The sequence below is a fragment of the Periplaneta americana genome, chromosome 6 (genome assembly GCF_040183065.1).
Source record: "Periplaneta americana isolate PAMFEO1 chromosome 6, P.americana_PAMFEO1_priV1, whole genome shotgun sequence".
Taxonomy (NCBI): domain Eukaryota; kingdom Metazoa; phylum Arthropoda; class Insecta; order Blattodea; family Blattidae; genus Periplaneta; species Periplaneta americana.
The window spans coordinates 50,285,346-50,293,673 of NC_091122.1; the positions used below are offsets into that span (position 1 = coordinate 50,285,346).

Sequence of the window (8,328 nt, forward strand, 5' to 3'; positions counted from 1 at the left end):
AATCAAACTACTTTTGTATATTCACTAATACAATTTTTTTTTATTTTGTTTCTTTTGTTTCAGGCCCCGCTCAAATCCTGTGCCTCATCGTGGCGAGCGGGTGAAACAAAGAATGATGCATGATGCCAGTTTTATTAATGGCTGAAAGTATTTTTCCAATTTTCCGTGACTTGCCTTATTTAGGACACTCGATATTTTAATTAATTCATGTTTAGGCCTATAACAAATTTCTAAGATGTCACTTACATAACATTTCTTAGTAAAACTTTACCTACCAACACAATAAATACCGGTACTGTAAAATGGAAAGGTTAATGCGTCCTTCTTTGGCTAAACAGGATAACTACAAGTAGTGGTACATACATAAGGCCAGGTCATGGACGCTGTTGATCGGAGACTCATTAAAGTAAGTTAGAGATTACAAATTGACTTATTTTGTTTTTAAATATAAATGCATCATTGGTTATAATTTGTATCACATATCATTGACTTGAAATTATTGTTTTCATTAGAAATATTCAACGAAGTTCACATGAAATAGGTTCATAGTGAAGTCTTCTTTGTATTTGTTTGCTTTTTCTCCTTTCGTCCATTTTCCCTGTGACTCAATTCCACACCTTCTCTGTATTCTATTGTTTCTCCTGCTGGTATCTTTATACAGCTTTTTACACGAGTCCAGTATTCATTACTATTTTCAGGTGTGGATTTTAATGTAGCAGCTTTCTCTTGAAAATTTCTTCGTCACCTGTTTTCCTCTTATCTTCTCCAGACGAAAATCTACTTCGATTACCAACAGGACATGGTCTGAGTTAATATGGTAAAGCCCTTGCATTTTTTAAGCAATTTCGGAATATTTCCTGCACCAGTATGTAGTATAATCTGATATCTGATTTCGTACTTTGAGCATTTCCAGATGTATCTTCTTCGTTTATGTTGTTGGAATAGTGTCTTTTCAACGTTCACTGCATTTCTCTTACAGATATTCACCAAAGATTCTCCTCTGTCATTTCTTTTTCCCAATCCACATTTTCCAACTGTTCGTCCATCTTGTCATTTTCCTACTATAGGGAAGACCAGGTAACTTGATACCCTAAGGGTGAAACCTAACCATTTTTCCCCCATTACTACAAATGCTAGTGGATTATGGTGATTTTCTAGTTTGAAGGTTGAATTTTCTTTTGCCAACTTCGTTTCGAATTTCGATACTGACAAATACTATATATGGTAGTGATTTTGTAACCGGTATGTTGGCAGCTGAGGCAAATATCGACAGTATTTGCCGGTACTGGAGTTCCATGAAATTAAAATTGTACTAGATTTCTCAGCCGGTTACTGGAAGATAGTGAAATTCGAACTTATTAATAATTAATTAATATTAGTATTAATATTAATACATTATAGTTATGTTATGTGTTGCGTTGTGGTTATAATTCAAGAATAGTCAGATAAGTACGAATGAATATAATATACTTGGGCGTGATAATGCACGTGGGTAATGGATAGAAATATTATTTCAAATTTTAATGAATTTCTTTCGTGTTTAGATTTTTATTACTATGTCAAAAAAAATGAAATAGTGTTGCAGTGACTCCTCCAAGGAAGAAAATGTGTGGCATTCAGAGTACGCTTCAGAAATCTGTAGTTCACGTGTATAATGAGTTGAAGAAAGAAGGTAATGAAGAAGGAATTATGCTAACGGAGACAGCAATTACAACCAGAATAGGACAATTATTAGGAGTAAGTATTCTTAAGCATACATTTCAAAGTGGTATTCAGTTTTAGGAGTTTGCACTAATAATTTCATGATTGTGGTCAAACAAAACAAATTTTTAGGTTAGGCCTAATGTTTAATCAAGTCAGTGATTTTCATATTGCCAAACTAAATACATTTAAGATACTGTAATACTGCAGTAGGTGATAGCTTAAATACATTTACAAATTAGACGAACAAGTAATCAAACAGCACGAAAGTAAATTTCCAGTTTTCTCTTTTGGTATTAAATTAACCGTTCAGATCACAATTTACATGCCACATCGGCCGAAGAAAATACAAGTCATATTGTAATTATTAACTTGATATTGCAGCAAATATTACATGAATGTTGGCCTGTTATGGTGCTTAAAAATAATTCAGTTTTATATAATAACTATATAACATACTCTATAAAGCATAGGAACGTTGACTCTGGCTGAATAATTTATTCATGACTGGTCTAAGTAATATTAAATATGGTGTTTCTTCAGAAAAGCTACCCCACCCAAAGTACTTGTTAAGATATAACACTCGAGAGGATGAGGACGCACTACTGGGAAACTAACCATTTCTCTTCGTCCTGGACCTCTCGCATGTTATATTGGTAATTAGTAACAAGTTTGAGGGAGGGACTACAACAATGCATTAGAATATACAGGTAAGTGTCAAAGGATTTTTGTGCTGAAAGTATTTGTGGCTGTGCACTAAAACCACGTGTTCATCACTATGTAAATATCACAGAAATCAATTAAACAAAATAAAATTATGCCTTCTTTGGTGTAGCTTTTCTGGAGAATTACCTAAATATTAGCCTACTTAAACCTATCGTAGACCCAACCTAACATGTTGATCATTTTCTATTCATATAGCTGTAAATGTTGGTATTATGCATGAATTTTATGATATAACAATTTTTAGAAGTATTATGTTATTGTTTGTTATTACAGCTTGGCTTAACTACAGCCACGAAAGTGATCAATTCACACAAGGGGACCCCACTCGTGACACTAGGAAAACATAGACTACGTAAACATCCAGTGACTGATGCTGATGATTTTACGGAAGATGCAATTGCGAGATTTATTTATGACAAGTTACATAAAGGTAGGGAAGTTACAGGAATTATTGTGTTGATTTATGCAATGTAATTCTGATATTAGTCATAGGCCTATGTATAAAAATATGGCATAATTTTCATTTACTGTTACAGGGGAAGTACTAACAGCAGCAAAAGTTCTGGAACATATGAATGATGATTATGAAACATATTTATTTAGAGTATCCTTATCATCGGTGAAAAAAATTTTGAAAGAGATGAAATTTCTATGGAGCAAAGGGGATCCTTATACACATGTATGAGAAAGTGATGTTATTCGTTTTTAAGAGAATATATAAGAAATGTGGAGCGTGAGAACCCTAAACCCGTAGTATTCTTGGATGAGACTTGGATTTTTATGAATGGTAAATTTCAATGTATTGTGAGACATTGAGTGATTGAATTTTTTACTAACAAATAGATTAACACTTATGTGGAATATGAAATTGCAATTAATATAGGCTACTAGTAATGAATTCAGGTGGGAACAACATGTTTTGCAATTAATAGTTTCATATTATAACTAGAGGTTAGTTATAAAATTCTTGAACGGTTTTCCTGTCTTTAAAATTTTTGTGTCTCTTAGAGTGTCAATGTGAATTGCTTTTCTCTCTCTGTTTTTTTAAGTATGATCACCCACTTATTCATGAAATAAACCAGGTGAAGTTTCCAGTGACATGAATGGTGTTATTCATAGACCAACAAATGAGGGTGGAAGATTAGATGCCGGAACGAAAGGTGGATTTATACTCGGTAAGTTATATTGATTTATATTTTACGTAAATTTGGCAAGAGTAATTTTTTAAATCAGGGTACAAAAATATAAAAATTGGTGACTAAATAAAAACGTGGGAAAGCCTTTCACCAAAGAGGATCTCATGTCATGTCATGTTATGTTATGTTATGTTTTATTTTCTTTATTTAAATGCTGTGAATTCATGTGACGTAATTATATGCCCAGGTATAATTTTTATTGCAGGTGCTGATTTAATTTTTTCATGCAATTGAAAGAAAAGTCAGGACTACCATAGTGCTATGAATAGCCCTGTAGTTGAGAAGTGGGTGCAAACACAGTTGTTGACCTGAGAACATTAGGGCAATGCGTTATTGTCATGGATAGTGCTGCATATCATAGCAGACTTGTGAAAAATCAGCCAACAACAAAATGGAGGAAAGAACAGCTACTGGTGATTGCAACTGAATATAATAGATTTGTTGTACTAAATGATAAGAGTTGTACTAAATGATAAGAGTTGATGGTGTGAAATCACCTTTTGATATTACATTGCAATATTAATTTCCATACTTTACAGTCATTATTATTATTATTATTATTATTATTATTATTATTATTATTATTATTATTATTATCTTTACTACTACTACTACTACTACTACTTATAGATGCTACTTTTTTCTTTCAGGTGAAATTGAATCTACATAAGAATCCTAAAACAACAGAGCCTTGCCAATTACTGTTCTGAAGCGGCCTTGTCTTATGTGTTGTGTCTATATACAATTAATTCTTTCAGTTTTTTTTCCCCTTTAATGTAATGAAGTTGTTGGTTGATTGATACCAAGTGTTCAGCAGTTGATGTCATTTGTTATCTTGCACTCCAATATTTAACCAGATGATTGAAAGCTGTGTAAAGTTAAACAGTCAAGACAATGATCCATATCTTCATTGAGATTTCAGAAATGGCATGGGGAGATTCTGAAATATCAGTTCTTTGTAAATATTTGAGACAATCATGGCCTGTGATAATATGAGTACTGCCACTGTAGATTTTCATAGAAGTTCAGTTATTAAATTAGGTGTATTATTTTTACTATGTATTGTACTATATTTTTGTTTCGCTTAATTGATGAATTATATATGCTGTAAATTGAATAGTAGACTGTAGGTCTATAGCTTAACTGATGAATTGTATGTGCTGTAAATTAAATAGTAGGCTGTATACCACAAGTGATGAATTGTTTATGCTTGTAATGTGAAGTAATTTGCATGATATTTATTATCAGTTTCTGTATATTTCAACTGATTGAATTGTTTATACTTTTAAATTGAATTAACTTGCTTGCTATGTATTATATTTTATAGCTTAACTGATGAATAATTGTTTAGGTTTGCCAATTTAATAATCTGAGTGCCATGTACTTCATATTTTTAGTGGAGCCACCAATGTAGCTTAGTCAGTAGACTCGTTGGCCTGCAAATTCAGAGCTGCACTCGAGGGTAGTTTGGATCCCCCATTTGGTCTGATTAGTTGGTTTCTTCTGAGGATTTTCCTCCATCGTGGAGCAGACGCCGGATGGCCTATTGCAATTTTTTCATTTGCTTTAGAATCATTCCGATTTTTGTTACCACATTGTCATGTTCTGATCTTGTTATTCTTTTAACAGTGTGGTAAGATGCAGGTATAGATAACCTTACAGTAATTTTGCTACCTTTCAGCTACCTCATTACCTCCCACTCCATAAAGTTCATGGATCCACGGAAGTACCAGTCGTCGATGTAATTCGACCATTTTGCTTAAAATATTAAAACACTGTAAAATATTGAGATTTCATGCTGTTACGTCCATTACTGCAGCAAGAACATCTGATTTTGAATCTGATAGTATGACAGCCTTCTCAGATTTATGAAGTCGATACTGGAGATTTTGTAAGCTTAAAAGTGTATCTAAATTTTCACTATCAAAATTAGTCAGTGTTTGAAGTTAGTTAGTTAGTTAGTTAGTTAGTTAGTTAGTTAGTTAGTGGCGTTTAAAAAGGGCGCGTCAGCTACTATGGCTATTTGCGCCCTTATCTAAAATCTTTCACTAAACACAAACACAATACAATAACCGGAATGTTTAAAAAGCTAAAAAGCGTTGTCACGGTTAAAATGGGGCAAACAAGTGTTTGAATATAATTCCCTGTAAAAGGGAATATACTGGTATTGTACTACAACACCACTACATCTATGGCTTGGTAAACAGGATCCATCTATAAAAAATACTGTATGTAGTCACTCACTGACCAGATCATTTATCGTTTCTAATGATTTTTAAAATGTCTGGAGAAGTATCACATTTCTTAACATCATCTGTTAAAGTTAACTTATATACTATTCATTTTGAAATAACTTGGGATTGTGTTTTATTAGTAAAGTTTCCCTTAATTGAGCAAGTTTGAGTTCTCCAAGTAGAGTCAAAAAGTCTGTTGGGATTTTGGCTCAGTTTATTAATATTTGTGGACTGTGATTTTTTGTTCTAGACAACCATATTATCTGCAAATGATGAGATTATCATAAGATCTATTTCTTTAGTTAGACCATCGACATTAATATTGGAAAATGTATTCCTGAAAACAACAATGTGGGAAGCCCAGATGAATCTGTCTCTATTTACATATTTGTGACAATGAATCAAATAATCAAGTCACTGACCCAGTGTAACACTTTATCATGGACACCCTAAGTTTGCAATTTCTTAAGTGATTTATATCTACAGAGCCATATGATCCTTGAAAATAAATTAAAATTGTTAAGTTGTTTTGTTTTCTGTTTAAAATATCTTTAATATCTTGACTAAAATTTAAAATCTGTCCATTTGTTGAATGCAATTCTCTAAAGTCAACCCAATAAAATGAAAGTTAGTTACTAGATTCCAGGAACCAATTCAATCTATGAAATCATCTCTTCCATAATTTTGGCTATCATACTAGTAAGTGGTATCTGTCGATAACTCGAAAAGATATTAGTTGAATAATTGCTTTTCAAAATTGATGTTATGATAGATTTTCTCCAGACAGATATTGTATTTTAGATGAGATTACAAGATAAAAGTAGTGAGTTTGCTTGTTTGCCAACATGTTTAAGAAAATCAGCATGAGTATTGTCTGGACTTGGAGATGTTTTGGGTCTTATGTTATTAAATTAATAGTAATATTCAGTTCTTGATTAAATATTGTTATATAAAGTAGATAGTAGATTTAATATTTCTTTCAGTTTTTCCTTAATAGTCTGACGTACACAGATAAAACTAACAACCACACCACCAACTAATCTAATAGAAATTAAAATATAATTAAATGTAGTAAAAGTAATTAAAATTATAAATACACGTAATAAACCATAACCCCCTAATTTCAACAATATACTATTTTATTCCCTTTTACAGCTTGTAGATAATTATTAATTATAGTTATTACTTATTAGCATAATATTTATTGAACTTATTGGCTATTTCACTTCGTTTGAAAGATGTTATTGTGTACAAAAAGCATTTTTTGATGATCGTTTCATGCTGTATGTTGTGTATAAATCTATGATTTCTGGCCATCTGTTCTGTGTAATCCATCTTTTGTATAGAATTAATAAAATATTCTTTTGGTAGTAATTATTTTATTAATTGAGTATTTAATTTTCACCAGCTCACATTTCTTGAATCATTTGCTTTTTCTTATTTAAATTTAGGACACAAGAGCCAAAAAGAGACTTCACAGTTATGTATCATACATTTTTTCAATGACAGACGTGGAGTTGCAGAAATAATAAGTGTAAGTGTAGCATTATTAAGCAATTTACAAACAAATGAAATCTTTAAAAAGGTATCTAGAAGTGAAATTACTTATGGCTTTTAAGGACCAAAATTATTTTTGTAAGTTGATTTATTATTATTTCAGTTTTAGCATAGTTGTATTATCCATTTCCTTACTAATTTCAAAAGATAATCAGAAGTTCATTCGAATTCCAACCAAAAGTCAATTGGTTATTAATTTATCTACCTTTAGGAAGTACAGTATATGTACGCTGGAATCTTTGAAGTGAAGTGACAATAATTTAATTGGTCTTGGAACAGATTTGATTCTTGAATATTATATACTATACTTTGTTGTATATTTACGTCTAGTAACCTATTAATGCTAATACTAATAATAATGTAAAGGAATAAAAGAATAGAACATAGCAATACATTTCTCATTATTATTGAAACTATTTAGAATAACCTTCCAACATTAAGGTAAAGTACGGTGAGTAAAGAAGTCATTCAGTACATAGGATCGTGATTTTACTACATGTGGTGATATCTGGTAACAGTTGGCAACACTGACAAGGCGGAAATATTTGCTGTTTGGGAACTGAACTTACGTGATCCTCACTATACTGCGTTCCAGTCGCCCATTAGGATTACGCAGCTCCCTTCTTCTCCTTCTCAACTACCTCTTCTATCTTGTCATAGCTTTCTTCCACTTCCTAATCTGCTAATCCACTACATGGCATGTAAGTTTGCATAATAAATCCACAAAACCAGGGTCGTCTTGTATGGCAAATAAAAGAAAAAGATATATTACAATTCTACATTAAAACCATTATAAAAAAACAACAGATCACATTCGTTGTCTGAGGCAAAGAGCTCGTAAAATATATCCTGACTTTCACTGTTGACAGCGCCATCATATAGGTTCCATTCTGAATGTGACGAGTCGGTTTCTA

At 31.9% G+C, this 8,328-nt stretch overlaps 1 long non-coding RNA gene across 3 annotated transcripts; it reads left to right on the forward strand.

Moving 5' to 3' along the window:
* Positions 1-1,175: 1,175 nt before the first annotated feature.
* Positions 1,176-7,255, forward strand: LOC138701321 (uncharacterized). Of its 3 annotated transcripts, XR_011332504.1 has the most exons (6): positions 1,176-1,737; positions 2,701-2,857; positions 2,964-3,214; positions 3,477-3,602; positions 3,829-4,036; positions 4,274-7,255. It is a non-coding gene; the product is annotated as an uncharacterized lncRNA (long non-coding RNA). The 3 variants fall into 3 exon arrangements; XR_011332505.1 differs by lacking the exons at positions 3,829-4,036; positions 4,274-7,255 and having other exon boundaries at positions 1,258-1,449; positions 1,578-1,737; positions 3,477-3,798; XR_011332503.1 differs by lacking the exons at positions 3,829-4,036; positions 4,274-7,255 and having other exon boundaries at positions 1,257-1,737; positions 3,477-3,801.
* Positions 7,256-8,328: the final 1,073 nt, after the last annotated feature.